This window comes from Cupressus sempervirens, chromosome 9, assembly GCF_028749045.1.
Source record: "Cupressus sempervirens isolate cs-2001-9-10 chromosome 9, ASM2874904v1, whole genome shotgun sequence".
NCBI classification, from domain to species: Eukaryota; Viridiplantae; Streptophyta; class Pinopsida; order Cupressales; family Cupressaceae; genus Cupressus; species Cupressus sempervirens.
Genome location: NC_143126.1, coordinates 316,116,719 through 316,136,505, shown reverse-complemented (window position 1 = coordinate 316,136,505; position 19,787 = coordinate 316,116,719).

Below are 19,787 nucleotides of genomic sequence, written 5' to 3'. Positions count from 1 at the left end.
ACTTTCTTACCATTGTATTAGAAGTTGGAAATCCTATATTGATAGGTTAGCTTAATAGCTAGGTAGGAGAACCTTTGGAGAAGGTGATTGAAAATCCTATTGTATTAGGTGGGTTTAACAACCTATTGTAAATCATTTAATAGGATGACACTTCATGTGAAGTGTTTGTAAATCCTCTAATCAGGTCACTATTGACACAGTGTAAAGCCTTTAATAGGGTAGGCCTTTCACAGGGCAGACCATCATAAGTGGTCAAACATTTATTGTTGCAGTGATTTTGTGGGTATCATCCCCACCCCAATTTTACCTTCTTATTCTTGGAGGGTTTTTGGGTTACCAAATCTAATGTTATGTGTTATTGCATGTGTTTTCTTTATGTTCATTTATATGTTTACATGCACACAATTTACTTTTCAATTATTTGATTCAAAGGATTTGAAAAAGATTAAAAGTGTGATACTTCTGATTTGCCACCCCTCTCAGAAGTACTCTTCCCATTTTGAACATTCCAACATTATGGCTCAACATATACTTGATGTAAGGGATTTAATTTAGTTTGTAATGAACTGGGTTGACTTGTGGCTTAGTTGGGTATAAGTAAGGGGTTTTGTGGAGTCTTTAGGTATTATTGAGAAGGAGGATCCATCTTGGAGAAGAGGATGCAAACTTTGAAGAGTTAGTAGTTGGGGCTTTAGAACTAGAGGATTTCTTGGTGGACTTGAGGCTACAAATGTGGATTCTTCTTGATTTTCTTATCCAATTATGAATTTGGACTAGCTGGGATTGGGATATGAAGTTGGATCTTATGGAATCTTGCATGAATGATATTGTAGTTGTTCTTTTTATTTGGCCCTAACCTGAAAGGCCTTACAACTAGGTATATTGCATGTAATCAGTTATCTTATGAATAAAGAGTTTTGGTTTGGTATTAGATTTTGTATTTTTATTTCTTTATTGTTGTGTGGTTATTTGTTGGGGGCTAGGACATCTCCTTTGGGAATTGTCCTACCTTGCATTGCATTAGGTGGTATCAGAGTGAAGGTTATTTCCTGAGTGTGTTGATAGATCATCGAAGTTGAGGCAGTTTGCACCAGGATCTTAGATTTTAGAAGGTTGATCTTGTGGAGTTGATTGGTCTTCTAGATTGGTGGATCTATTGCTTAGGGTTTGCAAAAAAAATGGAAGATGCCTTAAAGAATATTAGACCCTAGGGAAATTGATGATCTTAGTGATGCTATGGAAGAAAGGATCTTAGAGAAGATTAGAACAAAATTTAGATCTAAGATTGAATTGATGAAGATGACATGATTGTTGAAACTATTTTAGGTGGTGTACCTAGGTATATGGGTACTGAAGATGGCTATGAGGAAGTTATTGAAGACTTTGAAGCTGTTGGATCTAGTGGTGAGGATATAACTAATAGTGTGGAAAGACCTATTGGAACTAGATTTGTTCAGTTTGCTAGACGTGGATCTTAGTTGAAGTTGAAGCATAAGATGGAGGTTACTAATGTCTCAAGTACTTTGACTCTTGAAGAACTGATTGATTAAATTGGTGAATTGGAAGACTACTTTGAGCTTGAGGATATTTAGAATCTAATTCGAGTGAGGTTGGCACAAACTAATCTAAAAGGACATGTTGCTCTTTGGTGGAAGGAATTGTAAAGAGACAGAGAAGAAGAAGCTAAAATGAAGATCACTTGATGGAGGTTGATAGTGACAAAGTTGAAGGCTAAATTCATTATTTTTTATTATGAAATTGAATTTTTTAAGAGGTTGTAGAATTAGAAGTAAAAGGATATGACTATGAAGGATTATACTAAGGAGTTTTACAAGTTGACTATTCAGTCTCAGTACAGAGAATTGTCAAAGGAGAAGGTAGCTTGGTACATTAATGATTTGAGATTCAATATTCAAGATGAAGTTCATATGGTGAATATTTCTTCAGTTGAGGATGCTTATCAGTATGCTTTGAAGGTAGAAGATAAGTTGAAAAGAAAAACTCAAGGTAATGCTAGAGGAAAGGAGAAGTACGATAACTTGACAATGACTAAACTAAGTGATGAAGGTGAACCAAAACTTGTTGATCAAAAGAGAAGGATAGGTGGAGGTGGGTTTAGTGGTAATTGTTTTAGATGTGGTGAAGAAGGGAATAGATCTTTTAAATGTACTCATGGTAGGAAAATTGTTGTTATGAATGAGGTTGCAGTCCAAGATAGTCAACTTGAGCATGGAGAGAGTTTTCTAGCTCAGTGAGTATTACTTGGTTAGAGGACAATGGATTTTTTTCAAAGAACTAGTTTGTTTAGGACTTGTGAGTCTAGTAGTAAAGTCTGCAAGGTGATTGTACATGGTGGTATTACTAATAACCTTGTTGCTAAAGAAATTGTTCAAAAACTTGGTTTGAAGTAAGTGAGACATCCATATCCTTATAAGATTGATAGGTTGCAAAGTGAGCATGCTTTGGAAATGAGGGAGAAATTCTTAGTTGAGTTCTAGATTGGATAGTATAAGGATCAAATGTTGTGTGATATTATGGACATGAACAATTGTTATGTGTTTCTTAGTAGACCTTAGAAGTATGATTTTATGGTTGTGCATCATTATGTCAAGAATGTGTTTACTATTGAGAAAGGTGGTAGGAAGTATTCCTTGGTTCTTTTATAGAATGAAGAGTTTGGTAGTTGGAACCTGAGTATTGGCAGCCGAGTTGAGCTAAGGGATTATGAGAAGGTTGTCAATCAACATGGAAAATAGACCCATAGCACACTTAGGATGGATGTAAAGAAACAAAATAAGAACAAGGGAAAGAGTGTACACGTTGAAGACTTAGAGGATATGTATGTGGAGAACTAGTTTTGGATTTATGTATTGAATCCCAAAAGATGTTCTTCTAGCTACTGAGAACATTATTTCAAACCTAGGGTGTCTGATATAGATACATCCCTAGTTGGTTTGCAATCTTGTAGGATGGCATGGTTTTGCTTCGGAGTTTGGGAACTCAGTTGATACTAAGTTGGTTTTGTTGTTGTGTAAACTAAGTGACTTGGTTAATCAGGGCACTTGATGATGCTTGTAGTAACTTGGCACACACTGGGAGCTTGATGAAGTTTTGTTATAGTGTTTCTCAAGTTTCTCAATTGTTTCTGGGGGCTTAGTCATTGGAGCTTGGCATGCTCATTGGAGCTTGACATGCTCTGGGTGCTTGACATTACTTATGGTTTGACTAATGCTTGACTTGGTCTTGGTTCTTGTTGGTGTCAAGTTTTCTTGAAAGCCAAATTTTGGTATTTAATTTATGTATGGATATTTAATTTTGTTTGTAGCCAACTTGTGGCTCAACATATATTTAATGTGAGGGATTTAATTTAGTTTGTAATAAACTAGGCAAACTTGTAGCAAAGTTAGGTATAAGTAAGGGCTTTTGTGGGGTCTTTAGGTATTATTGAGAAGGAAGATCCATCTTGGAGAAGAGGATGCGAACTTTAAAGAGCTAGTAGTTGCGGCTTTAGAACCAAAGGATTTCTTAGTGGATCTAGGGGTACAAGTGTGGATTCTTCTTGGTTCTCTATTGTTCCCTCCCACCCAATGTTGGCATGTTATGTATAGAATTCCTCGGCCTGCCAATAGGGCACCCTCTGATGCTAGCGAAATAGGCTGAGGCCCACCCCTCCCAATGTATATCGTTGTGACACTCTCTAATAAGGAATGAAATTGAATTTGATTTTATCCATGGAATTTTTGAATCTAGTGTTCGAGGTCTGGGTAAATTAAGGAGCTATTGATTTGATGATTATATTAATTGTTACGAAATAGCTAGCTCTTTGAGGGTGGCCCTAGTATTCTAAGGAACATGAAACCCATTCATATGGGTCTAGTAGGATCTCTATTCAAATAAATTAAATAAGACCTTTCCAAGTCTACCCTGCCTTCCAACCAATGCTCTACCACCAAGCTATCTACCCACCTTGATGACCTAGCTTTTTATTAGTCCTAATACCATCAGAGCAAGTAGTTGAAGCCATGGCCTTATAGGGGTTCCTTTTCTTATCCAATCATGGATCTAGACTAGCTAGGATTTGGATTGTAAGTTGAATCTTGTGGGATCTTCCATAATTAATATTGTAATTGTTCTTTATATTTGGCCCTAACCCAAAAGGCCTTATAGCTGGGCAAATTGCATATAATTAGTTATCTCATGAATAAAGAGTTGTGGTTTGGTATCAGATCTTGTATTATTTATGCTTTGTTGTTATGTTTCTACTATTTGATTATTTGTTGGGGGCTAGGATATCTCCTTTGGGGATTGTCCTTCCTTGCACTATGTTAGATTAGGTAGCTTGTACAACAATACAATGTTTTCATGCATAACATGGATTTAATCAATTAGACATAAAGCATGAATTTTTGGGGAACTAGGGTAGCTTCCTCATCTTGTTTTAAGAAATAAATATTTTCCCCTTTTAAAGAAGATTCTAGATAATGGATTGAAATTACAATCTTGATAGGGATACACAATAATTTTGGGTGGTCTATTACAATATCTATACTATTCTAAGATTCTTTTGATAAAAATATGCCAAGCATAAGTTATTTAGTGCTATGGAATACAAAACATATTATGCACACAAACCTTTATGGCCTAAATGATAATTCTCATTATGAGGATTATTCTGTATTGTCTTCTAGCATAATGCATCATTTTTAGGAAGCTAAAAGTTCTAGAGAAAAAGTAGTTTTCTTGGGTATTTTCTCACCTTTGTTGGAATTTCTACATGTGATTAATCTTGTTGATGCTATGATTTTCCTCATGCATAAGTATAGTGATCTCCCCTATATAAGTATTGGAAATAGAATTTAAGTGATAGTAAAAGATCTCGCAAAGCTTGTAAAATAAAGTTGTAGGATTTGGAGTGGATTTGAAATGGGATTCTACAAAACTAGATGAGACTCCTCAAATGATCATGGATATCATATTCATTCATCTCGTAAATTATTTTTAATGCTCATTGTCAAGAATTTTGAGGGATTTACATTGTTTACATTTAGATAAAAAGGGTGAAAATTTAATTTATAAAACTAGAATATGGTGTTTCTTATATAGAAAAGGCATCTTTCTATTATATGAGATCATTTTAGACTCATACTAAACATGAATGTGATTTCATTGGTTTTATAAGATATTAATGTGATTTATTTTGGTTCCATAATGCATTATGTTACTATTGGGTTTGAATATTTTATGCATGAAATTTTCAACCCATATGGATTTGTTATGAAAATATATTCATGATTTTGATTCTTGAAACTTATTTTACAACATAAAAAACTCGATAATTTATTATTAGGGTGTCTTGTGCAGATCCCAAGTTAAATTTTTCCATCATATTAAGTGGTAGAGTTGGGAAACACCTCTTTCCTTTTATACAAAGAGAGGCTAATCCAATAGAATTTTTTAAAAAAATTTCCAAAATTTACTTTTCATATGATCTGTTAGATAACTAAGAGGAGGGAAATAAGTTTTTTCCATTTATCATGCAATCCCTTCACAAACATTTTAATACCAACAAAACATTATAAATGTTAACAACAATGACTTGATGTAGTCATTCAACTTAACACTTAACTCATTCAATCAATTTATTCAAAACTATTAACTAATTATGCCTTGCATTATTGTCTATTAGTAAAAGTACTTAGTTATAACCAACCATAAACTTAGTTAGTACCGAGTCAAAATATGTAAAACAACCTGCAACAAAAATAACATTCAAACATTTGACACCAATATTTTAACATGGAAACCTTGTGAAGAGTAAAACTACCTAAGGTCAAAAACTCAAAAATTTTGCTCTTTTGATGTGAGCTCTGCTAGGAGATAACCTTGTTAAAGGTTACATACACATAGTTAATGTGGCCTTGTTAGAGGATTTCACCAAAACATCATCTAGACCTTATCACTCCTTATTCTTGACTAGAGAGTGGCCTTATTTAAAGGACATATAAGCACCACTAACTGATGTTACCATACATGATTTCATAGACTTTTTAGTTCAACTTGGTTCTTCTAATATTTTCCACTACAATGGTTAAATATTAATAATAGAAAAATGATTTTTTAAGAATAAAAACTACCATTTCTTCTTTAGATATCTATTCCTTGCTCTTTCTCTGTCAGATCTCTCTCTTCGATCTCATTTTACTTTGTACTTTTGAATTGTCTAATTAACACCTTCAATGTAGGAGCATCCTGATTTGCCTTGTAATCTTGCTCATTTTGTTCATTTTGGCAGTTATCACTAAGTTTGTAGTATCAACCAATTTTCCAGTGTTAACTGAGATCATAGTGTTAATCAAGTTTGTAGTATTAACCAAGTTTCTAGTGTTAACTAAGATATTATAGTGTTAAATTTTTTTTCCTTCATGTGTCAAGTGAACCTAATATTTTTTGATGTTCAATTCCTTCTTTGATCAAGTTTTTCTATGGTTGGTTCTTAGTTCTAGATGACTTATGTATTTGATTTGGATTGTGAATTTAAGAATAGGATCTTATCTTGGGATGTGTACAACCCATTTTGAGGTAAGACTTTCTATTTTATAATGATCTAGAATTTTTTGTAAGTCATTTTGGAAAGTATAAGTAGGGGTATTTGGTTTGGGTTAGGTGAGTAACTTAGTGAGTTTAGAGTAGATGTTTCTAGAAAAGTGACTTTGGAGCTAGACCGTGGATCTTGCTAGTTGTATTTTCTATTTTGTTGTTATCTAGAAGGCCTTATAGCTAGGTATGTATGCTAATAATTTGATGAATCAATAAAAGTATTTACTCTCTCTCTCTCTCTCTCTCTCTCTCTCTCTCTCTCTCTCTCTCTCTCTCTCTCTCTCTCTCTCTCTCTCTCTCCCCTTAGTATTGTTCTCTATATTTTTTCTTATGTTGTGTTTACTCAGTAAGGTATTGGATAGTTAGGTGTGCATTTTCCCTAGCTATTCAATATTCCTTCCTTGTATTAGGTGGTCTCAAAGGTTGAGGTTCATCCTTATGGAGATTGGATTGTGTAGAATCCTAAGTTGAATTTAGTTATAGGGTGTTAGGTATGTGGATTTGACCTATAACTTGTAGAGGGTTACGATCTTGCAAGAACATATTTGTAAAGATGGTTTAAGGGAGAGGAAATGTTGACATTGCTATTAGGGACATGTTGAGACAAATTGTTTCTTGATTAGATGTTGTGGAGATAGCCTAAAGGAGAGGAGTGCGTCTTGATGATGTGAGTGATGATGAAACAATGACACCAGACCCTAATCTAGAATGTCCCTAATCTAGAATGTGAGGAAGATCATGACGAAGAAATATTATTGAGAGTATTTTCTAGAGAATAATCAAAACCCACTATAGAAGTTATTACTTATGGTGGAAAATTGCACACTAATGTTATATTGGATTTGATCTTTGATATGGAGAAGCTTTTTTATTTTAAAACACTCTTGATAATAGAAAGGTAAAAATTGTAGTCACTGGTATTAAAGGTCATGCCTCATTGTGGTGGGAGCATTTGCAAATTGATAGACAAATGAGAGGAAAGGAGATGATCATGACTTGGATGGAAATGGTGAAAAAAATGAACAAGAAGTTCCTTCCTACTGATTACCAAATTAGCTTGTTGAGAAAGCTGTAAATTTTGAGACAAAAGGACATGGATAGGAAGGAGTATACTAAGGAATTCTATAGATTGGACATTAGATTTAAACATGTGGATGATGAGTTTGAAAAATTTGCAAGGTATCTAAATGGATTGAGATCTGGAATTCAAGATGAGATAAGTTTTGTGAAATTAGAAAGTGTGGAAGAAGCATACCAATATGCCTTGAAGGATGAGGAGATCTTTCCAAAGATGCATGAACAAAGAGAAAGAGGTAGAGGTGATAGATTCAAGAGAGATAGAGGTAGATCTTATAGAGAAAGTGGTAGATTTGAAAATCTTGTGCAAGACAAGGGTAAATTTGAATGAAAAATTATGACAAAGAAAGATGAAATGGAAAGGTGGTAATTGTTACCGAGGAGGTAGTAGTTCTTATCAAGAAAGAGGGGATTCCTATTCTAAAGTTGGTTTTCATGGTAATTTTTTCTAATGTGGAAAAGAATGGCATATGTCCTTTGAGTGTAGGTACTCTAGTGAGAATGACCAAGATAACATAAATGTTGTGATTTAAGGAGACCCCGAGGGTTCACCAAGTGGACTTGAGGTTAGATAAAATGTGATGATGAGAAGAACTCTATGTAATAAGGGACCTAATGAGGAACCTATCCTAATGAGAAGTTTTGTCAAGGCCACATATAAGATGGCTAGAAAATTCTGCAAAGAGAATATTAAAATTGGAAGTTCAACAAATTTGGTAGCAAAGGAGCTTGTTACAAAGTTGCAGTTGCAGAGGCTGAAACATCCTAAACCCTGTCATGTTTCATGGATTTGAGATGAGCATAGGAAATTGGTAAGTGAACAATGTGTTGTGAAGTTCAAGATTGAAAATTACTTTGATGAAGTTCTGTGTCATGTTGTGCCTATGGATTGTTGTCATATTCTGTTGGGTAGACCTTGGCAATATGATAGATATGCTATACATGATGAAGATTGGATCAATATACTCTTTGGGTGAATGGGAGAAAGAAAGTATTATTGCCTTTGATTGAAAGTCCAGATGAGGTTAATTGTACTAGTGTTAAAGTTTGTGTGGTTAATTCGAAGAAATTTGAAAAGGAAATGAAGAAGAATCAAATCTATTTTTCCATAATTTATAGAAGATTGAGTTGTGCCAATAATAACCAAGTGACACAAAATAGTGATGATCAGTTGGTAGACTGTAGTAACTGAGTGACAATAGAAATTGAAAGCTCACTACATGAATATAAAGAAAATGATGTAGAGGATATACCTGATGGTTTACCACCAATAAGAAGTATAGGTATTTGTTTAGACCTAATTTATAGAGCTAATTTTTCAAATAAATCACCATATAGATTGACACCGATAGAGAATGAAGAACTTAATAGACAAGTGCACAATTTGTTGTAGAAAGGTTTGATTAGAAAAAGTTTGAACCCATGTGTTGTATCTATTGTATTATTACATAAGAATAATGGGGAATGGAGGATGTGTACTGATTTCAGAGCTACTAAAAAGATCACAATGAAATATAGGTTTCCTATGTCAAGGATGAATGACATGATGCATTGTTTGAGTGGAGTAAATTATTTGCCAAGATCAATTTGAAGAGTGGTTATCATTAGATTAGAATCAAAGAAGGTGATGAATGGAAGACTGCTTTCAAGAAAAAAGATGGTTTGTATGAATGGTTGTTTATGCCTTTTGTTTTTACTAATGCACCTAGTACTTTCACGAGGTTGATGAATGAGCTTCTCAAGAGATTTTTGGGTAAGTTTGTGATTGTTTATTTGGATGATATTATGATATTTTGATATTCAGTTTATTTCTTTCTTTAATGAGAAGTTGAATGATGCTAGAAGGAAGTATCCTATGTATGATTAATATTTTTATGCTATTGTTCAAGCCTTGAAGAAGTGGAGACATTATTTGATTCCTAAGGAGTTTGTGTCTTATACTGATCATAAAGCTCTACAGTATTTGGGAAGTCAACATAAGTTGAATTAGAGACATATGAACTGGGTTGAGTACTTGCAAAATTTCACATTTGTGATCAAGCATAAAAGTGGAGTTACTAATCAAGTTGTTGATGCGTTACGAAGAAGATGTTCTTTTTTGACCAAGATGAAGGTTGAAGTTCTTGGTTTTGATAAAATGAAGGAATTGCATGATACTGACCTTGATTTTTCTAGGTAGTGGAGAGAGTGCAAATAACCAAGTCCATCAGATCAAATGAGTAAGTATGATGAGTATTTCATTCAAGAAGGTATGTTGTTCAAAGGAATTCAATTGCGTATACCAAGAAGTTCTGTGAGAATTAATTTGATTAAAGAAAGCATTGTGGTGGTTTGGCTGGACATTTTGGAATTGACAAGACATTGAATTTGCTGAAAAATAAGTATTGTTAGTCACATATGTATAAGGATGTTCAAAAGTTTGTAAGGAGTTGTGGAATTTGTCAAGTTTCAAAAGGAGTAAGTTAGAATACTAGATTATAGAAACCTACTTATATTCTTGAGAAACCTTGGAGTGACATTAGTATGGCTTTTTTATTGGATTGTCTAAGACAACAAGAGGATATGATTCCATATTTGTTGTTGTGGATAGATTTTCTAAGATGGCACATTTCATACCATGTAAGAAGACATAATATGTTGTGCATATTGCTGAGATTTTCTTCAAAGAGATTGTTAGATTGCATGGTTTACCAAAAAGTATTATTTCTAATAGAGATATTAAATAAGTTGGTTATTTTTGGAGGCTTTATGGAAGAAGATGAGTATGGAGTTGAGATGGACATATAGAGGTTGTGAATAGAATATTGGGTAATTTTTTGAGATGTTTAGTTGGAGATAAGCCAAGTAATTGGGATATGATGTTGGCACAAGCCGAGTTTGCATAAAATAATCTTGTGAAGAGTAGTATAGGAAAAAAGGCTTTTGAGATTATTACTGGAATGTAGCCTAGAGGAGTATCAAATTTGAGGAATGTTGCTGGTGATGAGAAGTGTTGAAGGGGAATTTTTTTTTTTTTTTAATGGAGTCTTTGCATGAGGAAGTGAAGTTGAAGTTGGAAAAATTATTATTAGAAATATAATGAGAATGATGATAAGTCTAAAAGACATCATGTGTTTAGAGTTGTGATGACATGATGGTTCATTTGAAGAAAGGAAGATTTCCTATCAGAACATACAATAAGCTAAAAATGGAGAATTTTGGACCTTGTAAGATCTTGAGTAAGCTTGACAATGGTAATTCTTATGAAGTTAAGTTACATTATGACATGGATATATCTCCTATATTCATTATCTATGATTTATATAAGTATTATGAATTAGATGATGAAGTTGTTGGATCAGATGATTATTCTGAGAATAATATTGAAGAGGTTAAATAGATATTGGATTAGAGATTTGGTAAAGGCACAAGAGGAAAATAGTACTATGAATATTTGGAGAAGTAGAAAAACAAACCAGTTGAAGATGGTACTTGGATTTCTCAATCTGAGTCGGATTTAGCTAAGGCTATGACATCACAATGGTTTAGAAGAATCATTTCTTTCAACCTCGATTGTATGATGTAGGAGGATCCTAGTTTACCTTGTAATCCTAGTCATTTTTTTCATTCTGGTAGTTATCACTATGTTTGCAGTGTTAACCGAGTTTCCAGTGTTAACCTAGTTTCTAGTGTTAATTGAGTTTGTAGTGTTAACCGGTTCCCAAGTTTTAATCGAGTTCTAGAGTTAACTAAGATATTATAATGTTAAATAATTTGTCCTTCATGTGTCAAAAAAACCTAATTTTTTCTAATGTTTGGTTCCTTCTTCAAATGAGTTTGTCTTGTTGTTTAGTGTGGAACCTGATCAGTCCCCAAGTGGGAGATTGTTAGTTTGAGGTGATTGATAAGGGAAGTAATGTACATGCTTCATAATTATTTGGGGTTCAAGGAATCAACCTAAAAATATTTTTTGGACCATGGCCCTGAACCTCAGATAATTATGAAGTGTGTAGAGTACTTCCCTAATCAATTACTACAAACTAACAATCTCTTACTTGGGGACTGATCAGGCTCCACACTAAACAAAATTTCTATGGTTGGTTCTTAGTTCAAGTTTAATTATGTATTTTATTTGGATCATAAATTTAATGATAGGATCTTATCTTGGGATGTGTGTAGACCATTTTGAGGTCTATTGTTCTATATTGTAATAATTTATAATCTTTTGTAAGTCATTTTGGGAAGTATAAGTAGGGGTATTTAGTTTGGGTTAGGTGAGGAACTTAGTGAGTCCAAAGGATATGTTTTTGGAAAAAAAAAAACTTGAAGTTGGACCATGGATCATGATGTTATATTTTGTATTTGGCCATAACATAGAAGGCCTCATAGTTGGGCTTGTATGCTGATAATTTGATGAATCAATAAAAGTATTTACCCTCTCTCTCCTTGGTGTTGCTCTTTTTTTTTTTTTTTTTTTCTTTCATTGTGTTTAATCAACAATATGTTGGATACTTAGCCTTTGGCCCTAGCTATTCAATAGTCCTTCCTTACATCAATCTTCACTTTCTCTAACCCTGCTCAATTTTATTGGCTCAACAATCTTCTTTCACTTTCTTTATCTTTACATTCACATCAACTTAACACTTCAACAATATGATGAAATTTTAAATCAGCAACCAAAAAAATCATCCAAAAACCTAAAATATCTTTTTCTCCTCCTTACAATATTTTTTAAATTATTCCAGATCCTTCCATATTTTTTCACTTAATGACACTCGTCGATCTTAGGTTTGATGGGGAGCTTCTTCACTTCAAAGCTTTCTTTCTCTTCCAAGGATACTCTTAGCCTACTTAGCATTATTACTCCAAGCCCCAACCTAGAGGACTCCTTCTCAACCCCCTTTCACAAAGAAACTCACTCAACAATTCAAATTTGTATCCTCTACCTTCAGTTCACCAATTATGCACTATTTGGCCTATTGTGCAAAAACTTCACCCAATACACCTAAAGGGAAAAAATCAAGTTTTAACCACCCGTATGAGTTTCCTACCATTCTGCATCATTCACTTGAGTTTCACACACCTACAACTCCAAATTACCCTATTTAGGCTTGTAGACCTAAGAGTCCCTATTAGCCCTCCTAAACACAAGGAAAAAGATTTAACTCCCAAAAAATATTAACAAGGCCACTTGGTGTATTTAGGAATTTGATTCCTAATCACCTAAACTTGCAAATTTTTTAGGTCTTAGGCTCCAGTGCTAATCGTACAGTATGGCTTCAAGAAACCCTCATTTTAATAGTTTTAAAGGCAATGATAATGAATATTTCACCAATGGCTTCAAAATCAACATCCAACATCCTCCTCTAAGATATGAATTCTTAATAGCCTACTCTTTCATTTCCTAAACAAGATTAGCACATGCCAATCCATTGTTATCACCAAAACTCCATTTCAAGCTTTTATTGCACCTTGCCAACCTACACTGCTTGCCTACGGCTTGCTTGAAAAATTAACTCCTTGACTTGCAAAGACCCCAAAATCACTATATACATTATTTATAGGGGCTATTCTTAATTTCCAAGATCAGTGGTGTTTTGATCAAGGAATTTGAAGCCATAGCCATTTTAGTGCTAGTAACTCAAAATCGGACAATGGGAACACAAAACCTAACTAATTTTCTAAACCTTGTAAAATGAATGCTCTAAATTTAAAAAAAAAAACTATTCACAGTTCCTTCACATGATTGAAACACACTATTCCATTAAAAATAGTAAGTTAATAAATCCAAACATCTAATTCAATCCTTCAAAAGCACATTTTTTGTCACTTATAACTCTCCTTTTGAATGTGTTGTTCGTACAACTTAGCATCCAGCCCTCTGAAATGAGTTGAAAGGTGTTTAAGTATGATCCCTCCTCCTTCTTGGCCTCTTGTTTGAGCCATAACTACCCATGTATTTATTTCCTCAAAACTATAGAAAAAGTTTTTGTTAGAGTAATTAGTTGTTCGCACTTATTAATTAAATCATTTTGGTTTAATTAATTAAGTTGCCTATTACTCTTGTTTTCTTAAGCTATCTTGTAGGTGCATATAATTAATATTTTATTAATTATATTGTGCAACCTAGCTTTTTTAGGATTTAGTTTCCCTTTTCGAGTTTCATGATTCCTTTATAAGGATTCACCTCTTTGTATTTTATCGATTCACTTATTGGATTATATGAGATATTGCTCTTTGCATGTCCGTAAGATGGATCTGGCTTTTTGGCCTCTATAATTTTTTCTTGCTTATGTTCTTTGCTTCATCCATGTGACAGGGTTATGCATGTAGGTGTTCTTGGGAGATTAGTTTTTCACCTATTCTAACATGGTATCAGATGAAGCTTGTTGCTCGCTGTTCGTGGTTTGTTGAAGCATTTCAAAAGCTGCATTTTTTAAGGGTTTCAGAAGCTTTTTATGTGGATTTAGGGGGGACCTTTTTTTTGGTCACTTTGGGCTCAAACGGACATCACCATTACGCTCAGAGTGCCCAAAAACTCCAAAATCCATATAAAATTTGTCCATTTTGGACACCGTTGGTCTAGGAGGCAAAAAAAATTTGTCTGACAGGGCTATACAACCCTCTGCACGCAATTCGAGATGAAAAAATAAAAAAAATGAAAAAAAAACATTTTGCAGCTGTTTTAAGCTACCGCGGTTAAGAAACTGCAGCGGAGCCGCTAGCAGTCACCGCTGGCGGTCTGCCAGCGGTCCGCAACGGCTCCGCCGACGGTTCTCGCAGTAGCCCCGATCATTGTGGCCTCTGTCCTCCCACCACCTAGCCACCGCTCCATCGGCGGTGTGGTGGTGGTGGAGGTTTTTTATTTTTTTATTATTTTTTTTATTAAAAAAAAATAATTTTTTGCATTTTAGAGAGCCTGGAGGTTTTTTTCCGTAACTTGAGCATACAGACATATTTTTCCGATCCAAAAAATGTGTTGAAAAGCTAGTTCTGAGACAGAGATGATGGTTAGGTGTTTTTGATTTTTTCTGTAGTCTAGGTGCCTATTTTGGCAGTCAAAGCTAGATGCTCTATTTTGCCTTCCGGGAGCCATATCTCGCTTATCCGAACTCTTTTTTGGGCTCGCTTTATATTGTTGGAAAGCTAGTTCTGTGAGTTATTTAGTTGCAAGGGTCTTTTATCCAGATTCTGCTATAGATTCTTTCTCCTTCAAGTTTTTCACTTTCACACTCTGGCGGACTACTTGGATTCTACAGGTCTTGGATCTCTTCTTCTGTTCTTTTGGCTCACTCTTCTTTCTGACTTCTGAGAATTGTATGCTTCTCTTCTGTTGCATTGTTTTTTCTATAAACACATTGAGATAAAGTGCCTACTTTTGTATATCTGGGATCTTGTACACCTTGTATTTTTTTGTACTCACACTCAGTTATAAAGTGCCATGGGGGGTCATGATGTTTTTCCATTTTGTGCTCATCCACCTTTGTCAAGTGAATTTTTCTTCCACGACATTAGCCCATGTAGTAGGTCGATGAGACCACCCTTTATCCTGTGCTCGTACTTCTATTGCACTGTTGGTGTTCCTGATTCTTCTTCTTGCATATGTTTTTGGCATTGCATTCTAGTGTTCCTGTCACCCCTCTCCCTATTCAGTTTTTGTTCCTATGTACTAGGCGAATGCAGTGGCTAGGAACCTATGCATTTTGGTGAGATAATTCATCTATTATATAGACACTCATTCATTCCTACTTTTGGAGGTCACCTCTTTGATTGATCAGCTCTTCAAACTTTGTCTTCTCTACCTGGTCATGCACTATTTCGAGGGGGTTCCAGCAGTTTCTTCTGACAGTGTTTGCAGCTTCATGCTTCAGAGATGCTTCATGCTCTTTCTTGTTCCTTTCTTTGGGACATTTCCTAGATTGGAGGCTTAGTTTCTTTTATCTAGTTCTTTTTCTTGTATTTGGGTACCAAATCAAGCCTTGTTGCCAGGACCCATCTTTTCCTGCTTTCTTAGTTGTGCTAGGTTAGCTTACCTCTTGAGCTTTGCTTAAGGGGGGCTGTTAGAGTAATTAGTTGTTTGCACTTATTAATTAAATCACTTTGGTTTAATTAATTAAGTTTCCTATTACACTTGTTTTCTTAAGCTATCTTGTAGGTGCATATAATTAATATTTTATTAATTATATTGTACAACCTAGCTTTTTTAGGATTTAGTTTCCCTTTTCGAGTTTTGCAATTCCTTTATAAGGATTCACCTCTTTGTATTTTATTGATTCACTTATTGGATTATATGAGATATTTCTCTTTGCATGTCCATAAGATGGATTTGGCTTTTTGGCCTCTATAATTTTTTCTTGCTTCTGTTCTTTGCTTCATCCATGTGACAGGGTTATGCATGTAGGTGTTCTTGGGAGATTAGTTTTTCACCTAATCTAACAGTTTCTTTGCAATTTTGCAAAAATTGTAAAGTTGTCAATGCAACTTTTTGACAACTTTTGCAATTTTTCAAGATGGGCCATCAAACTTGACTAGTTTTTTACCAAACCATAAAAAATGAACCTACAACACCTAAATTCTAGTTTGTAACATCTCTTCCCCCCTAGGGACTTTTTTCCACATTTTTCCTTATTAAGCAATTCTAATTAATTTTTTCCTATCAGGACCTAATTGAGAAAGCTTGACTCACATTCAAATTCCTATCGATTCACACCTCTTATACTCACCTTGGGAATTTATTCCTAGTCCTTATTTCTTTAGTGGTTGGTTAGACCATTTAAAAACCAAAAATTCCTTAGGGTTTCACCTTTACCCCTAGGTGCTCCTGCACCATTCTCCTCTTGAAGGAAGAAGATTAAGGTACTATTGGAGAGAGGAATCCCTTGTTGATGGCATGCTTCTTGAAATAAATCTTAGAAATCCAAGTGGCCTCATCTTCTGGTGTATCCAACCACTTCACTAGATGTTCCTTGTAGACCTTGTTTCTTGTACTCTTCTTCACTCTAAAATCCAAAATCATCTTCACTTGTGGTTACTTCTTTTCAGGCACTCATAGGTCTGAGACATCCTTTCTTAGTTATTCTTGATACTCCACTTCATCCATCTTAGGACCATTATAAGGTATTAGGTCCTTGACATTAAAAATGGGAGAGATAGCCATGTCCTTGAGTAAGTCTACTTTGTAGGCATTGGGTCCATAATTCTCAAGTACCTTGCATGGCCCAATCCTCTTCATTTGCAACTTACTTGGGATGCCCTTTTGCAACCTAGATTTGTTTAGATAAACCAACACCAAGTCTCCCACTTGAAACTACAATTTTCTTCTCCCCTTATCATTTTTCTCCTTCAATTTTTTATTTGCTTCCATCAAGGTTTGCTTAACCTAATCATGCACTTCTTTCATGGATTGATCAAAGTCATCAACATTCCCAACGATGTTGTCTTGGCTTGGTAAGTCCCTTAACTCCATGTTGCCCCTTGGGTGAGTCCCATCCACTATTTGGAAAGGGCTTAACCCTGTTGTTCTTTTCTTACTATCATTGTAGGAAAATTCAACTTGAGGGATGACTTGTCCCCAATTTGTCCCCTAGTCCTTGGTAAGACACCTTAATAGGTTTTCTTGGACCCTATTAATGATGACCTCTATCTTCCCATCTATTTGAGGATGGTAGGTAGATCTATGAGCTAGATTTGTTCCAAGAATCTTCCATAGGGTCTTCCAAAAGTGCCGCATGAACTTGACATCTCTATCAACAACTATGCTCCTTGGTAGGCCATATATCATAACCACCTCCTTGAAGAATATATTGGCAATTTTTTGCATCATTGGTTTCCTTGAATGGGATGAAATGGCTCATCTTGTTGAACCTATCCACCACCACAAACACACTATCTAATCATTTCCTAGTCCTTGGTAATCCCACTATGAAGTCCATCTTGATGCATTCCCAAGTCCTTTTGGGAATGGGTAGAGGTTGGTAGAGTCCTGCATTTGATGAAGTTCCCTTTTCCTTCTAACATATGCCACACTACTCCACATATTTTCTTATATCTCTTTGTATTTTGGGCCAATTATAGAATCTCTCCATGAGGTCTAAAGTTTTATTAAGACCAAAGTGCCCACTCATGCTCCCATTGTACTTCTCTTGTATGAGGTTTTCTTTCATAGACCCCCTTGGGATGCACAACTGTTGACCCTTGAATAATAATCCATTCTAAAAAGTGTATACAGCAAACTCACTATGAAAATGATTAGCAAAGTTAATACATACCTTGTAGAACTCTGAAAATTTAGTGTTCTCCTCATATAAGTCCTTGAATCCATTGAATCATGTTCTCTACAACTTGTCCTCTTGTATTGTTAGCAACCTCCTACTCAAAGTAGTTCATCCAATTGATGTGTCTCAAACCTAGCTTCTCTTGTGAGTTGATAAATCTTAGTGCTTGGCTATCTGTGAAGACCGAAAATTCCTTAGGCAATAGGTAATGCTACCACTTCTTGAGGGATTGGAAAAATGCATAGCACGTCAAGTCATATGTTGAATACCATGTCTTAGCTTCATTAAATCTCTCACTAAAAAATACTACTAGTCTTCCCTCTTGGGTCAAAACTACCCCAACAAATATGCTGCTAGCATCACACTCCACCACAAAGTTTTTGGATAGAGGAAAGGCAGAGGTATATTGTATTAGATTTGATTTGGTTGACATAATGGCTCCCAGGAATGCAGATTTGGTAAAGGAAGTTCAAAAATTGAAGGAGATAAAGAAAGCGGAGGAGGCATCGATCCAGTGATCCAACAAAGCAATGATGATGAAGAAGCAAAGATTTCAACAAATTCTCACCAATACATTTCCATGGGACATGGAAATCTTGTCAACCTGGGAGCATGGTGCAAAGGCACTGCCATTTTGGAAGTTTATGTTATGGATTCTTTGTTAAATATTTTTAAATGTTCATGATCTGTTAATGGGCATTGTAATCAATTTGATAAAAATAGAGATTATGGGACATTTGTAATGAAAAGGTTGAATGGGACTATGAACGATCATGGGTAGTTGAATGGTTTGTAACCGTTAGAGCTTTATCTTTAAATAGACATCTTTGTAATCGAATAGAGAGCTAGAAAAGAATCAACTCATACTGGCATAGAGAGCAAGATTATATGACAATTGTAATCAAAATTCCAAAAGGAATATGAAGGGTCATTGGTAAGTAACTAATTTTGTAACCGTTGAATTGTCTTTAAATAGATAGCATAGTGAAGAGTTACAGGACGGGGAGAGGTTACAGGATAGTGAAAAGATTTGGGCTCTCTGGCTGGAGGCTAGAGAGCCATCAATAATATGTAGTCTCAGATGGTTCTAATAGAGTGCATTTCTTTTTTTTAATTCGGTCTTGTCCATATGCTTGATTGCATTTTGGTTAACCAAATGATATTTGATATGTTTTTGTTCTAAAGGATCGTTTCCAAATCTTGGTTGTGATTCCTTGAATACAGTATATTTGTAAAATGATTTTCAAGAATCGTTATTGAGCTTATATTAATATTGAGTCTTGATCTAGATGGGTTACAAAGAAATAGAGGGTACTTTGTCCATAGAGTTATTCTGTACCGAGGGGTGTAAAATTCTGTGCTTATTTTGTTCCAAAAAAAAATAATTTGATATATATATATATATATATATATTGTCAAAACTCAGGTGATCTATGTGGAAGAAGTGGTAATCTTTGATCCATAGGTAGAGTACCAGCGACGTCCATTTTACAGTTTATGATTTGGGTTTGGTTGAAGAAATAATGAAATTAAATTGGTTTGAATCTATTTATTGTCTCATTAAGACAGTCTCGACTTGGAATAATAAAGCTTATTATAACTGCCATGAGTTTAGTGCTATTATATTCTAACTGTTCCAATTATGAATTAAGGTCATTTATTTTGGCCAAAGATCAATTCAGAGTTTGATTGCAATTATTGAATGAAATAGTAATGGATCGTGAACCTCTAACTTGCAGTTTAAAGAAAGAGATTATGGAAGAGAAACAGATTTGAAGATTGTTTTGTTAACTCTGCATCATATTGGTATCAGAGCATCAGCAAGGTCTTTTGGGAATTGGAAGTTGAAATTTTCATCAT